Raw genomic sequence first — 15531 nt, forward strand, 5'->3', positions numbered from 1 at the left:
TTCAGGACAGCATGTGTTCCTGTGTCAGAGCAGGAAAAAAATCACAGGTACTTTTTTGGAAAAAAACAAAAACCTAGCAGTTTTTAAACTTATATTGAAACTGAGTGGAGAAACTTAATTGGTGCACAGGCTGTCATATTTGTTTAGAGAGCAACAACTGTATCGGCAGGCATCTGCTGTACTGATTTGCAAAACTCTGAATCCCTACATGATAGCTCCAGGGTCTGATCCTGACCTCTGACCTCCCTAAAAGTAGGAAAGCAGTAGCAGACATGACATGACATTTTCACTTAGTGTTTTATATTGCTGAAAGAACGTATCTCCGTTCCAATTTATTTGTCCAGTTGCCTGCGGGATTAGCAAAACTAAACTGTCCAACAACAATTTACCTGTCTTATCTTAGAGCATATTTTGCCTTTGATAAAAATGTTGCTCCATTACTGCAAAAGTGAAATTCGCACTCATATCGAGGATTTACAGGCAGATCAAATCCTCATTTCAGCCTCCTCGCAGCTGATAAGTTGAGGCATGTTGTTGCGACCTTTGCTGAGCTATTCCTGATGAAGATAACGGTAATAAGCACTTGAATCCTCAAAGGAAATAACAGCTTTCTTTTTTTTTTTTTTTTTTTTTTGATGGAGAAATCTCATCACAAGCTACCTCTCCCTGTTCATTATGCAGCTACACATGAAGATATCAGCCCCTAAAATTAGGTAGCCAAAGGAAAAACAGTTGTTTTCCTAAGATCAGTACAAAGTAAAGCATGTTGTCTTCTTTTATTCTTTCTATTGTCATACCCTCGTCTCCAGTGGGAACTTCCTCTGCAAAACAACCTTTACATAGACTTTAATAGGAGAAGCATAAAGCAGGAATGCACCTTTCGACCTAGATGATTTTGTGCTGTAGACAACTTGGAGTCAGTGAAAGTTGTTTATAAAATGACTGATAACACAAAAACATACTCTGGCTCTATAGAAAATTTGAGAGGATAGGGCCTGTGATATTCTATACAGTGTCTTTTATTGTCCACAAATCTCATAAAAAAGGCCAAAACCAACAATGACTTGATCCTGCAGCCTGACATATCTTAGATCATAGATTAAAAATGCATCAGTGATCCTCACCGTTGCACTGGGTGACATTTTCCTTCATTACCTTGAACACACACACTGCAGTTTATTTTGACTCAATCCGACATACACCATCCTGTTGCCAGAAATACTCACTAGAGCACCATATGTATATTAATACGCAGCTGAAAATAGTCCCAAAAAAAAGTGAGCTCCCCTGAAAGCCACGGTATAGTTTGCACACTGCTGACTTTGTGTTTCTGTTATCTGATTTTTTTTGTTGGATTTCTGTCAACTGAATCTGCAGTAATGGATCACACTCATCCTCTCCAGCATTTTTTTTGTCATTATTTCACATGGATGTAGCAGAAAGATGGCCTCTCCATTCTCAATCCTTCAAACAAAGCCCTGATTGGTCGATTGTTTCTTCAACTGGCGAAAACAACTGTCAGCCAGACACCAGACCTACAGTATATGAATGACTGAATAAATAAGAGATATTGGTGGTGAGTTGGAGAGGTCTGCAGCAAGGTTTGAGGAGAGCAAAAAAAAAAAAAATCTTATTATTCTTCAAGTATTTCTCTTTAACAATAAATAACCGAATATGGCTAAATCAATCAGTCAGTTTTAGAGAAGAAAATCCCACGCAAATTATAAGAGGTTAATACTCAAAAACTCATCTGTTTCATCAAAACTGAGGATGTGGCGACAACTCCGCAACTGTTGTTAGATTCTCATTCTGATTCTTCTTTAAAGACAGTAGAAGTCTTCTGTCCTGTATATTTATGGGGTTTTTATAGGGTTGCGGATTAATATTAATCTGAGATAACTTTGCCAGGTGCTTAAATATGTGGATTCCTGTCTGTTAAATTCTTGACTTATAAATCCAAACTCTGACTCATGGGATCAACTATACCTGCAGTGTGAAACTATAGATGAACATCCTCGCCAAACGAGTTCACACAATGCTGATTAAGCCTGTCACCGCCAGGTAAATCTCTCTGTATTTCACAGTATAGCAGAGTTTTAAAGTCTGGTGTCGGGTTAGACATTCCCGCACTGACTGGATGAATGATTACTGCACATGCTCTCTGGGCAGAGCATGCACACTGGAGATTTCCGCTTGCCGAGCGGCTAACTTCCGGTTAGCTCGCTGCTAACTTGAATTGGGATAAAATGATTTAATTGTGCGGCTCTTCTAGACTTTCCAAATGTTATCGGACTGAATGGTTTAAATTCTGATGGTGAAACGAGTCATTTCGAAGGGGTTGTGTGACGCTCAAAACAATTTATCCACAGTTTTACAGCCGCAACCGTAGTGATGGCTGTAGGGCTACAACGGAGCCTCTGAGGTAAGCACCTGTCTACAGTGTTTTTGTAATTACTCACACAGACAGATGTCCCATCACAAGTTCCCAGAGCCCAAGGAGACCTCTTGAAATTGCATGTTTTATCCCACAAACAGTCCAAAATCTGAAAATTATTCAGTTTACAATGATATAAAATAGAAAAAATCAGCAAATCTTTTTTGACAAATGTCAGAATTGTTGATTCATTTTCTGTTGATGGACTAATTGGTTAATTGGCTGAACGATTCAGCACTAAACCAAATTTGTTTTTTCTTTCTTCTTTCTTTTTTTTCTTTTTTTTTTTGATGTGGTATTTCAATATCAAACACTTCCTGCCAGCAACTTGTACATTTATTTAGATTTCTATGATTTCTAATTCTGTCCAGAGTCTGAGTGAACTTTGATCTTGAAGTGCAGGCTGAGGGGTCAAAGGAAAGTGAAGTCTCTTCAACAACATGTCTGTTGTCTCTGGCAGATTAGCTTTTTATTTTCACTTGTGTTTCAAAGGCGTTTGATCTGCCTCTCCCTAACTTTTGACAACTTAGAAGAGGAAGGCCTACAGCAGTCCCACAAGGCTTAATTATCCCTCAGACTGATAACAACCTGGTAAGAGGGGAGGCTGGGAAGATAAAAGGAACCAAGGGGAGATAGAGATGGTAGGATTAATGTAGACTGTCTGATATTACCTGGCGTCTGATCAAAAGACTGTGTTGGCAGGTGGAGCACATAAGCCTCTCAAACTCTCGTGTCGGTGCCAAAAACTGCTGGTGCTTTGTATCTCAATGGGCAGAGCAAGACATTACTGACCAGCCTGCTCCCACTGGGAACATTCATACTACTGTAAATACACATCTGAAGACTTGAATCACATTAAAGCTTTCATCAATCAGCACAGGTCAGAGTACCAACCTCACAGGTCTGGAACAGGGTGAGATTTTGCAGTGGTATTACTTTGATATTTCTTAATATTGACAAAATTTTCAGAGCTTTGCTTGTTGCAATTTAATAAGCCAGTCCATTATTTCATTTTGCTCAATTTTATTCAAGGACAGGCACTCTGGACAAAATGTCTTTTTTCACCATCATCTTTCGCTCTTCTAAAGAGCATCTCTGCTGCAGTAAGCCTGGTCAAAGTTCTCAGAAATGTTATTAGGATTTTTTTTCATGGACATTTTAAAATTTTTGTATTAAAGGAAAAAGACCAGGGATGCTTTTAAGAGAGAAGTACTCAAAAGACAAGCACCCGTCCATCCATTTTCTGCCATTTGTCCGGGGCCTAGTGGTGGAGGCAGCAGGTCAAGCAAAGGTAGTACAGATATCCTTCTTCCCAGCAACTTCTTCGAGCTCCTCCTGGGGGATCCTGAGGTTTTCCCAAGAAAGATGGGACATATAATCCCCCCGGTGTTCTCCTGCCACTTGGAATATGCCAGAAAAACCTTCAAAGGGGGACATCCGGGAGTCATCCTTATCAGATGCCTGAACCACCTCAGCTGGCTCTTTTTGAAGTGAAGGAGCACCCACCGGATGTCTGAGCTCCTCACCCTGTCTCTAAGGGTGAGCCCAGCCAACCCACAGGGGAAAATAACTTTGGCTACTTGTATTCACGATCTCATTCTTTCGGTCACTCGTGTACAAGACCCCGAGATACTTGAACTCCTTCACTTGGGGCAGCAACTCGCTCCCAACCTGGAAGGAGCAATCCTTCATTAAGCTGAATTAAATATAGAATGAATGGCTTGTGGCAACACCTTTGGTACCCCATACTCCTGCAGCACCCTGCACAGGACAGGAGGTGTGAGTTAAAGACCTTGCGGACAGGGACCTCCCCCAGACACTCCCAGTTCATCCTCACTACGTGTTTGGGTTAACAGGTCTGTCTGGCAGACTCCCCCACCACCTGATCCTACTCACCACCAGGTGGTGATCAGCTGACAGCCCTGCTCCTCTATTAACCCAAGTGTCTAAGACATTTGGCCGTAGATCTAATGATACGACTACAAAGTTGATCATCAATCTTTGACCGAAGGTGTTCTGGTACCAGGTACATTTATGAATCACCTTGTGCTCGAACATGATGTTTGTTATTGTCTTTTTAAGTCCAATAACAAAGCACCACTCTGGTCCAGATCAGTCCCTCCAGGTTTCTCCATTCTTGCCCACAGTGAGTGTTGAAGGCCCCCAGCAGAACTATACTGAACCCACCCAGAGACTTCAAGAAGACCAGATTCTCCAAACTCCTTTTTGGCGCATTGGCACAGCTCCAATTTCTGGACATGCTGCTGTGTGCAGGGGTGAGCTCAACTATATCTAGTTGATACCGCTCCACCTTCTGCACGTGCTCTGGTTCCTTCCCCACCAGAGAGGTGGTATTCCACGTCCCTAGAACCAGTTTACAGTGCCTGGGGTCAGCCTGGTCTCCTTGGTCTCCACCTATGCCTGCCACCTGACTGACAACCTATCTGACACTAATGCCTGTTCTGGCTGTGTCTGACTGGGTTGATGGTTTTCTCTTTTATCTTAATATAGAATGATATCTGCAGAGAGAAAAATGATTTATGGTCTGTATTCAGAGGACACTTAAACCTTTTTAAATAGAGAAACTAGAATCAAGCTGCTGCAGCTTCTCACTCTGGTAAAAGACTGTCCAATGGGGCCAATCATATGGCCTTCAAGAACCACAGTAAATCCTGTTCTTAAAACTGGAAGCTCACTGTGCAATCAGACATGTCTTTATATCTTCTATTGAAAAAAAAAATCACAATCTATGCTCGCTATTAGATCTTATTGAATGTATTTCTGCAGAACTGTCTGCTGCTGGCACAGATAAAGCCAAGAATAATAAAGTCAAAACCTGATGGAAAGTGGTTTGCAACCCTTTTTTTATCGGTAAAATATATAGACATTTTTGAAATCTGAGTGTGCTGTCAGCTTCCTGCAAAACAAGATGTATCCATGTTTTTTAAAAGACTTAAAGATTACCTTTACGGATTAATGATTCTCTTTAAAACCCAGTGAGGAGGTACAGCATTGGTCGATTTCTCAAAATAAAAACTATTTAAATAAAACACACATTTTGAATCCGGGGGAAGCTTCGCTTAAAGTGTGGATTGAAAAACAGCAAACTCATCCCTGAAGTTAGATGTCATGATGTAATCTGCTTAAAACATAGAAAAAGCAGCAAAAGCCGATTTGAGTTGGCATTTGAGAGCGTTAATCTCATCCTCAATAATCTTCCCAGTGATAACTTTGTCAAAAATATTGTCATAATTGATTTCCCTGATGTTTGGATAAGTGTCTATTGTTGAATGGGTTCATATCTCAGGAAACAGTAATTTCCTCAGTGTGACCCTTCTCCTCACTGAGGGTTAACCTTTAGAGATGATATCAAATGATGATATATGATGATATCAGATATGAGGAGAGGTGAGCCGAGTGTCCGTGTCTAATGATTCAAATATCCGCTTTCACCTCTGTTGGCAAAAGTAATTATGACAAAGTCATGCGGGGCTGAAAGAGAGTGAGTGGACGAGTACCAACACCACAGAAACACACCATCCATCTGACTGAAGAGGAGATAATCAGCCGTTTAAGAGGCCAGGAAGCTCAGCATTTCCTCTCACAGTGCTCCTCAAATTCAAGTGACTGTTATATTCACTCCAAAACAGTGTAAGGAGCGATGATTTAAAAGCATGTACTTATGAGATATTGCTTAAGGAGGGAAAATCTGTTTTATTTGAGTAGAGGAGTAGAAAGTATTGTTCAATGAGTTACTTACATATGTTTAAAATGGTCACAGAAAACAGCCGAGACCCTGATATAGCCTTAAAATACACACATTTGTCCTTTTTGTCATTTTCTGACGGGTATTTTCCATAAGGTGTGTGGCTAATATTACTAATTAGTATTTTTTATCACCCACTGTTTCCTTCATAAACTCTAGCAATATGTAGTACATTCATGGACTGTTAGTACTATGAAAAGTTTCATAAATATGAACATGTAATACATGTTTTGATAGATATGAGTCTCGTCTTTTTGGTTGTTGTGGTCATTTTCAGAAAGAACCTTGTATCATGAAAATAATCCAGGTGCAATGCAGGTACAGTGTGAGACGAAAACCTTGAACATTTGATGTTTGGCAGTCCAACAGTGTAATAAATCCTTGAAAAATAGATGTTCAAATTTATCGCAAATGTCCACCAAAAATTACCAATTTGTTATAAATAATAGATTATTTATTATTGTTTAATTAAACTGGGTGTGGAAAGTGAAGGTGTAGCACCTCTCACTCATTACCACCACCGAGTTGCCCTTCAAGGCCCTAAATTAAGTAAAAGTAGCAATAACACACTGTAAAAAACATCCCATTACAAATAAAAGTCCTGCATTCAAAAGGTTGCTTAAGTAAAAGTACAAAAGTACAATCAGTGTCATGTACATAATCCAGAATATCTCTGTAGTTGTAATAATGTATTATTATTACTATGTAAACAGCATTTTTATGTTATAGTGGGTTGTGGTGGAGCAAATTGGTTTGTTTAATCAGTAACAATGCATCATATTTTATAAATTGAGCATGTATTGTGTTTGTAAAATCTTAATCTGTAAAGTAATTAGTAATTATCACGGTCAAATAAATGTAGGGGAGTAAAAAGTACAACATTTCCCTCTGAAATTAAACAGAGTGGTAAGTAAGCATTAAGTAGCGGAAAATGTACCTCAAAGTACCTCAAAATTGCTCTTCAGTGCTGCACTGTACTCGAGTAAATGTACTTTCCACCACTGTTACTGGCTGGCAATAATACTACTACTACAGCAACTACCACTAATAATAATGATAATCAGAATCATAAAAAAACAATTATCATAATAAGCAGTTGAAGTGCGTCATACGATGCGACAATATGTATTTGCTGCCAGAGAAGAAATTCCACAAAAACAATGTGACAGAATACACCAACACAAAAAAACATATCAATAAAGATTAAGATGTAATAATGTTGTTCATAATGAGCAATAAACATATCAGCCACTTAACAGTTCAATAGACTCTAAGTGTGCCATCAATTTGGAGGCAGAAGGACAATCAGATGGGAGCTTATCAATCCTCCATTTATACCATCAACCTGGTGAACCGTGAAGAGCACATGAGTCAAATTCCCAACACATGCTCTGTGCTGCGCTTACGACGGTGATTCAGATCGGAGGATTATTTCGCTAATTAGCAGAGATACGCTCTTCTTCTTTGACACAAACTGCACCTCGTCAGTGGTTTTGACATTCAGAGCTCGCTTTTACTCCTCGTTTTGCAAATCCCAGAGCGGATTTCATCACAGACTTCTGCCTGCCTGCTAGTGAGCTCTCAAATTCTATTTTCTTCTTTTCTTTTTCTACCCTGCAGTTGTACTCTGCTGCAGCAGCGTTGGTCCTACTGTGGTTATGGTACAGTGTCATCACCCTTATGTTTTCCAAAGGAATACTGAGCAGTACACCATGGGTGTGATTTCCTTGCTTGCTATTCATTTCTAGTGTAGGTGGAGTTTCGTGCATACTGGTAGTTGTAGTAATGATCGAATGATCTATAAAAACAAATTAAAACGTATAAGGAGACAAATATTACAAGACAGCATTATTGAAAAACGTGGCAGTCAAACCTTAAACAAACAGAAATGGCATTTATATTAGTTTCATGTGTTAAAATTAGTTTCATGAGCCCAATAGAGAAAGAAAACAACTCATATGTGCTCTCAATTAAGTAATTTGCGCTCTCGATTTAATAATTCGTGCTCTTGATTTAACGATTCACCCTCATGCCGTTCTCTCTGCGTCTGGCGTACACCCTCACTCTGGATCACTTGGATTTAATATGGTTTTATTTTAATCTTGGACTAAGATATGTGGATATAATAATATCCCGTAGAATACGTTTCCTGTATTCTCTTAATTCATCAATGGTTGTGAAACACTTCCTGGCTGCCTCGGATCCAGTTTAGATCAGTAGCTGACGTTAGAGAAGTGTCTTCTTCGTCACTTTCTTCAAACTTCCGACTGACTGAATGCGTTGGGTGCTATCTGCAAGAGGGGAACAGGCAAAATAGTTAAATCGAGATCACAAATTACGCTTTTTTTTTTCTCCATGGCCCCTCCCGGGCTCCACAATAAACTATTTTAGTGTGTAGTCTGTTTTCACTTGTGGAATTGGAGGGAACAACCGAGCACAGCTGAGTGAGGGCTGCATTTGAGAGTGCAACGCTTCCTTTGATCACATGACAGTATAGGCAACGGGTAGCACTGCATCCCATGGTGTTAAAATGTATTTCTGCTCCCCCAAATAGCAGCAAAAAAACCCCTCTTTGTGAATGTGAACTTCTGCATCCCAAATCAGGAGCTGCATCCGTGGCACAACCGTCCCTCGGTATCTCACAATCTATTGTGTATTGGTCAGCTATCGGATTCACGTGGTCCTCATCAACTCATCAACAAGTTATTCAGATAATAATCTCCAGTAAATCAATCATATTAACCTGAGCAATAAAAGGGCCGCTGCAGAATGAAAGGAAACCATGTTAGCAACTTAAAAATGTTGTTTATGACAGGAAGTTGCAGAAGATATATATAAGATATTTACACTTGCTAACCTGGTACTGTTTAACAGTTGTAGGTATCATGGTATGTTTTGTCAGTTTCTTGATTGCCATCTCCTGGTAATAAATCTGTAAATGTATGACGTTACAAATCTATAAAGAGTGCCTGAATGCACCTTTAGTTTAGCTGTCTCTGAGACTAGACGACTTCATCTGGCCTTCAGGTCTAACAAAGAACACAGCTTTCAAGGGCTGTGTTGTTTTGAGGATTTAGCTGTTTAGTGCACAGCTATAGCTGTCAGTAAACTTCGCACAGCATCATTCATGTTTACTTTCCCAGACAGTGTTGGATGTTTTATACCAAAGAAATGAGAGAGGAAAAAGGTCGAAATTGAAGTGATTGCTCTCTGGAGACAGTTTGGATTTTATTATGAAGTTTCAAGCAACTTTAGGAGACAATTGGTCTCATGCAAGAACCACTCATACGAACAGATTCATTCTTAGGAGGCAGGTACGAGGGGTTAAAGAAAATTTATGGCATTCATCAATTTGACTCGTACTTAGAATTTTCTCTTTGGTACTAATGAGAGTTGGTCCAGACCTGTCGTACGAGTCATGAACAGATCTTCACAAAGGGAGAAATACTTATTTGACTTCGAGTTATGTCATAATCTGGATGAATTTGGAGTTTAAATATCATACCGAAATATTGTTTTTATGATTTTTACATGAAATGAGTGATGCACAATATGAAAAAAGTAAGAGAGTTTTAGGAGAAGAATACGAAAATGTTCTTGCATGAGGCCCAATGTACTGTCAGCGACTACCTCATTTGGGAAAATCTAATTTTTTCACCAATCTCAGTTGGCGTAGAGTAAACAGATGGGACAATATGCTTTATTCCAGACCCCTCTTTGTAATTCAGGTGGCTGTTTTTCTTTTATATTTTGCCCTCGACAGTCTTATTGTGGTGATTACATCTCTACCAGCATCCTTTGAAAGTGGACAGAATACGCAGAGTCCTCCTGTTTGCTAGCATACCTGCATTCAACAAAACTGTACAAAAAGGCAAAACATAAAAGCAAATAGGACAAGAACAGCACAGTCGTTTCAAAAACACTTACAGCTGCAGACAGTTTTCTTCTGTCAGCTTTAGCAGGCATGCATAACATAAAGCAGATTCTTCTTAAACTGACAGGGACTGACTGTTCAGTGTTTTTTTTTTTTTCTTTTTATGCTTTGTTCAACATCTCTTTGAGTTATGGTGTGTATGATGATGCGAATTGAGGCGCCACGCTGCTTAAAGTGTCCCAACAGGCAGCTACATACAATACACAGCTCCTCAAATCTTAATAAGCTGAGCCTGTCTCGCCTGAAGGTGGCAGGCACGCCAGACGTCCCCGCCTTTGGAGGACTCAGTTTCATCGTTTCCTGACAAAACCTTTTGATTATCGCGGATGGCGGCAACATGCGACAAAAAGCGTCCGAGTGTTATGTTCTAACAGCACAGAGTCTGAGGCTCGACTCATTCTTGGAACAACTTGAAACTCTCTGCAGACTTTAAAGTGATCATGATGGGAATTGTTTTAAAAAAATATTCATCTTGTGCCAGATCCGTTGGTGCAGATCCAGTTGTCTTTAAGCCAAGGTGTAAAAGAAAAACCTTTAAAATGTTGATATGTCACACGTGACTGTCTAAACAGCCTAAACCAGCAACACAGCAAATACAATAGTCCATTGTTGGTATTTTATAGCAACTTTTCTGAACATAATATTAATCAGAAAATGTAAAACAACCTGACATTAAGGTATAATGGTGTGTGATACTACATTTATTTCTTTATTATTGTCTCTTAAACAAATAAGTGCATAACAATAAAAAGCCTCATGATTTGTGATCACCACTAACAGGATGATGGGTAATGATTGCATCAATGTTTTTTGCCTGTTTCCTACAACTTTGGAGACCAGTTATTACATTATTTTGCTATAATTGCATCACTAGTTGCTACATTCCCCATTAGGTCTTTTCAACAATTGGCTCGCCACTGTGTTTAAAATGTTAACCGGCTAGGTTAACATTTTAGTAGGGTAGTTAAATTGGCGCTGCCTTTCTCAGAGGTTGCCAATGATCCAAAATGAGTATTTTATGTTGACATTTCCAGTAAATGGAGTGAAATCACAAAATTATTAGGAATAGTTTGACATTATGTGAAATACGCTTTCTTGCAGAGAGTTAGATCTCTCTGATAGCATGAACCCCTGCATGTGTTACAACCTCTCAGGAAACGTGTCTCAAAATGTGTTTTTGGAAACTGGATTGAGCTGGATTGTCTGTTCGATTGTGGCTCCTCGTTAATTGTTGGAGCATCGTGCTGCTGCCAGTGTTGCTGTTCTCTTTCTCTATCTGCACCTGTTCGGGTCAACCGCATTTTAGATGTGGTCTGATTATCCTCGGGTCTGTTTTGGACTGGTCCTCAATTCCAATTCTAATAGAGTTGCTCTCTTTTTCTAAATTACTATTAATTTATGCACAATAGTTCTGGATGAGTTTTCCACGGGTCTGTTTCAGATCACGTCCAGAGTTTTAGAGACATGAAGATCACTTGTTAGCTGACAACCTCGCCTGCAGTTCAGGTGTAACGATCATTGTAAAGCTTGTTTCAAAGCTGTTTTTAAAAAAAAAAGGTTTTGTTGAGGTGCAGCAGAAATGTTCACTGGGTGTCTATGACTGGATTTTGCAAATATAGTTTGAGACTTCAGGTTTCCCTCTTCTACAGTTCCTCTGTGTATATTTACTGCAGGGTTTGTCAAAGTTGGTTCTCTTAAAAGGAGACCAATCTGAGTGTTAATGGCCCAATAAATATGAAAGAAATAGTATCACAGTGGATCAGACAAGTTCATCACAACAGTGTCTCCGAACATGAAAGGTGTCATCTTAAATCCTACAACGGAAGTGAAAAACTGCTATTATGAAACCATGTACATCATACATTATGGTCTCAGTCTGAAAATGAGATTTGATTTAACCTTCTACATGCACGCAAAGGTCCGATAAATAAGGTAGCTGAAGAAAAAGAGGGATATGAGAAGAGTATTGACTTCAGGAACAAAATTAGAATTGATCTGGTGAGCAGAGGGAAGATGGTTTACACTTCCTGCAGTGAATTGTTATGGTAGTAGTCAGACTAAACCTCTGGCAGAGCCGGCCTCTCATTATTCTTCCAGGCAGGCATGGAGGCTTCAGATTGGAAATGAGAGCGACTTCAGATGGCTTAAAAATCTTAATTGATAAAGCGGGGGTTGGTGTGGAGGTCCTTCAGCGGTGTCACATTCTCTTCTCATCAAAACAGCTTCTCTGTAAAGAAAAACAGTCACGGAGAGAGCTGCTGCTGCTGCTGCTGCTGCTGCTGCTGCTGCTCTCAGCCAAGAGAGAAACTCAACAAACAAAATAAAAAATGCGTTCTCCCAGCACTTCCATATCTCCACTTTAAAGGCTAAAAGATGAACTCTGAGACTGAGCGCTGTCCTCAGCTAATCCTTTTAAGAACACCAAAACAAAATCCCATCCAGAAAAATGCCTTTTTAATGTAGATGAAATTCTGTAATGGAATAACTTACATTCTGTTTCTGCAACAGGAAGGCTTAAAGCAGCTACTAATGCATTAACTGACAGATAATACAATAAGCTGCACAAATTAAAATGTGTCCCTAAATAGGTTGGTGCAATGTTAATGTACAATAATATATTACACACCAGATATTAAAATACCATCTCTATACTGGCACGATACCATTTAATCTTTGATGTTTTACATTATGCAGCTATTCATTTAAAAGCAGAGCAGTGAAAGTGGGAAAAATTAAGATAAATTAGCAACTGCCTGTTGTGATCTTTTCATGGTGTTGTGTTTGGTGTAGCGTGTCAAGTTATTCTTGTCTTTGAGGACCAAAGTAGAAACTATGGAGGTTTTTATCCTCTGAGATAAAATCTAATTTTTCCTTTTTTTCTTAAGCTTAAGTCATAATTCTTCAAATCCTATTCAATCTAATTTAGTCTAATCCAATTCAATCCGGCCTAATCCAATTCAATCAAACCCAGTCCAATTCAATTCAGTCCATTTCTATCAAAAAAGATCAAAAGTCTACATGGCATTTTCACACATGTGAAAGGCTCATGTTGTCAAATTTGTGGCGTCTTACACACATTCCCAATATAATCTGAGTTTCCGGGTGATTTTCATGTCGGCATGACGAGATTGAAAGGATAAAACAGGAAAGAATTACAAAAAATGAATTGCATTAATATGTTGAAAAAGTTGTGCTTGAAAACAGAGTTTGACTGTGCTTAACTTGCACATTTAAGTGCGTACCTGTACACTCAGGTCAGGTCTGTACTTGCAGCCTTAATTTTTAACCATGATAGTGATAATGGCTTAATGGATGGAAGTGTCCGTCAGTAGGTTTTCCACCACTTTGGTCCAGACTGAAATATCTCAGCGACTATCGCCCAGTCAATGTATCCTGGTGATCCTTTCACTTGTCCTTTATCTCCACCGTCAGGTAATTCAGTTTGTCCAATATTTTTGTTTTATGCCCAAATACCTGCAAAACTAATTTGTGTTTAATGTTAATTAGCAAATGCTAGCATGCTAACACGTCAAACCAATATGGTGAACATGGTAAACGTTATATGCACTAAACATCACTATTTTAGCCAGTGGTGAATTTAGGGGTCCCTGTGTCCACCCCACATCTGATAGGTCATTGATCAAGTCCATCAATACAAATAGGCGGGACAAACACTGGTTAATCAATGACGACAGCTGATCAGCTGATATAGGGCCAGTTTGCCATTTCTTTCTACTATAGTAATGGTTAGACTGAAGCCGTGAGAGCTGATCTGTAGTCAGAGGACTTTTGACCATGAGTCAGAAAAAAAAGCAGGTCTCAAATCAAAAGCATGCGATGGCCGTCAGGACTCCAGTCACAGTGACCACAAGCTGAGCTAACGCCACAATGATATGAATAACATTGCTGACAACTGTTTTAAATATGTTTTGCACCAGTAAGAAAACAATAATGGGACTGTTATGGTGACAAAATAGAGTAAACTCCTGTAAGTGTTGTGGACATTGATTTGGGGTTGCATACAATGTGAATTTGAATGTACACGTGGGGCTGGGATGTGTATATGTGCTGGAAGCATTAGCGATTAACAATTAGCATATGTAATTCACAGTCTAATGTGTGTTAATAGACAGCATTAACGGCCATTTCGATGATGATTTGTGTTCAGAGTGTATGAGAGTGAGATTATTGCTAGGATACAGGCAGTTAACCAGCAAAGTTAAACCTGCGGGCCTGTGGAGATGTAGGCTGGAAAGTGAGGTTTATTGTATTTCCCAGACGTTGTTGGAGACTGTCGAGGTCATTCAATAAACACAGTTAAAGGTGTAATGTGATGTTTTCAATTAGTTAAACTGATTAAGTGATATCTATGGAACATAAGCGAGTTTAACTCACGCAGATGAGAAATATATTTATGGTTGTGTATGCTCCATATCGTTTCTGTATTGTGTAGAAAATGAGCAGTTTATACATGGAGGTATTTGTAGCATTGTGTATGGGATGTTCAAGGTAAGTGAAGTCCATTGAGAACCTTAAAGCAGGAGTGTAAGCTAAAGTTATTACAGTGAACTTCACAGTTCAGAGATAGAGGACCCAGAGCTTCATTCTGAACCTGTAACATATAACATATTTACTCCACTACAGGGAAACGGCTCTTAGACAATGTGTAGCCTATCCTGAACAGAATTACTGATTGGAAATAGACATGTTTGAATAAACACAGCTTCCCAGAGACTGTGATAGTTGGGAATGAAAAAAATGTAAAGTGCATGGAATAGAGAACTGAATAGAAAGGTATCTGCATGTTAGTGCTGTTATAGGTTGTAATATTACATGTAGTTGTTGTGGGTGGTCAACATGGCACCTTTAGTTTAATTCTGTATTATAAAATGTAAAAACAACAACCAGGCCTTGAGGACAAACATTACAGTGGATGCTAACATGAGTTTATCTGTGCATAAGTTGAAGCAAAGCAATGCATTGAACATCTGTATTTACACATTTTGATCACCTGCCATTCATTAAAGTTCACTATGCCATGGCCACCCCATACTAGCTCTGTGTCCCACCCGAGTCAAAATGTCCTGGATATGCCACTGACTTTTAGACTTAATATTGTTTGAAGTCCCCCTCTGCTAAAAAAAAATATGTTTTTCTTCTTGTTGCTACAGTTGGAATTTTGAGCTTCACTGTGCAGAATGATGTACGTGCAGAGTTTGACACTAGAAGTCTGTTTTCACATTCAGCTGCTGTTTCTGTCTCTCATTGAAAATCCAATTTTAACGGGCGGGCCTACGAGCATGATTTGTGACATCACAAATACTTTGGAAGCCAATCAATTTCAATTCAATTCAATTTTATTCATATAACGCCAAATCACAACAAAAGTCATCTCAG

At 39.2% G+C, this 15531-nt stretch overlaps 1 protein-coding gene across 9 annotated transcripts in view; it reads left to right on the forward strand.

The window, feature by feature from the left end:
- Window positions 1-15531, forward strand: part of LOC121898106 (alpha-1,3-mannosyl-glycoprotein 4-beta-N-acetylglucosaminyltransferase C-like) — a 67734-nt gene that overhangs the window by 17433 nt on the left and 34770 nt on the right. The gene's annotated exons all lie outside the window — the stretch shown is intronic.

The sequence above is a fragment of the Thunnus maccoyii genome, chromosome 5 (genome assembly GCF_910596095.1).
Source record: "Thunnus maccoyii chromosome 5, fThuMac1.1, whole genome shotgun sequence".
In the NCBI taxonomy this organism is placed as follows: domain Eukaryota; kingdom Metazoa; phylum Chordata; class Actinopteri; order Scombriformes; family Scombridae; genus Thunnus; species Thunnus maccoyii.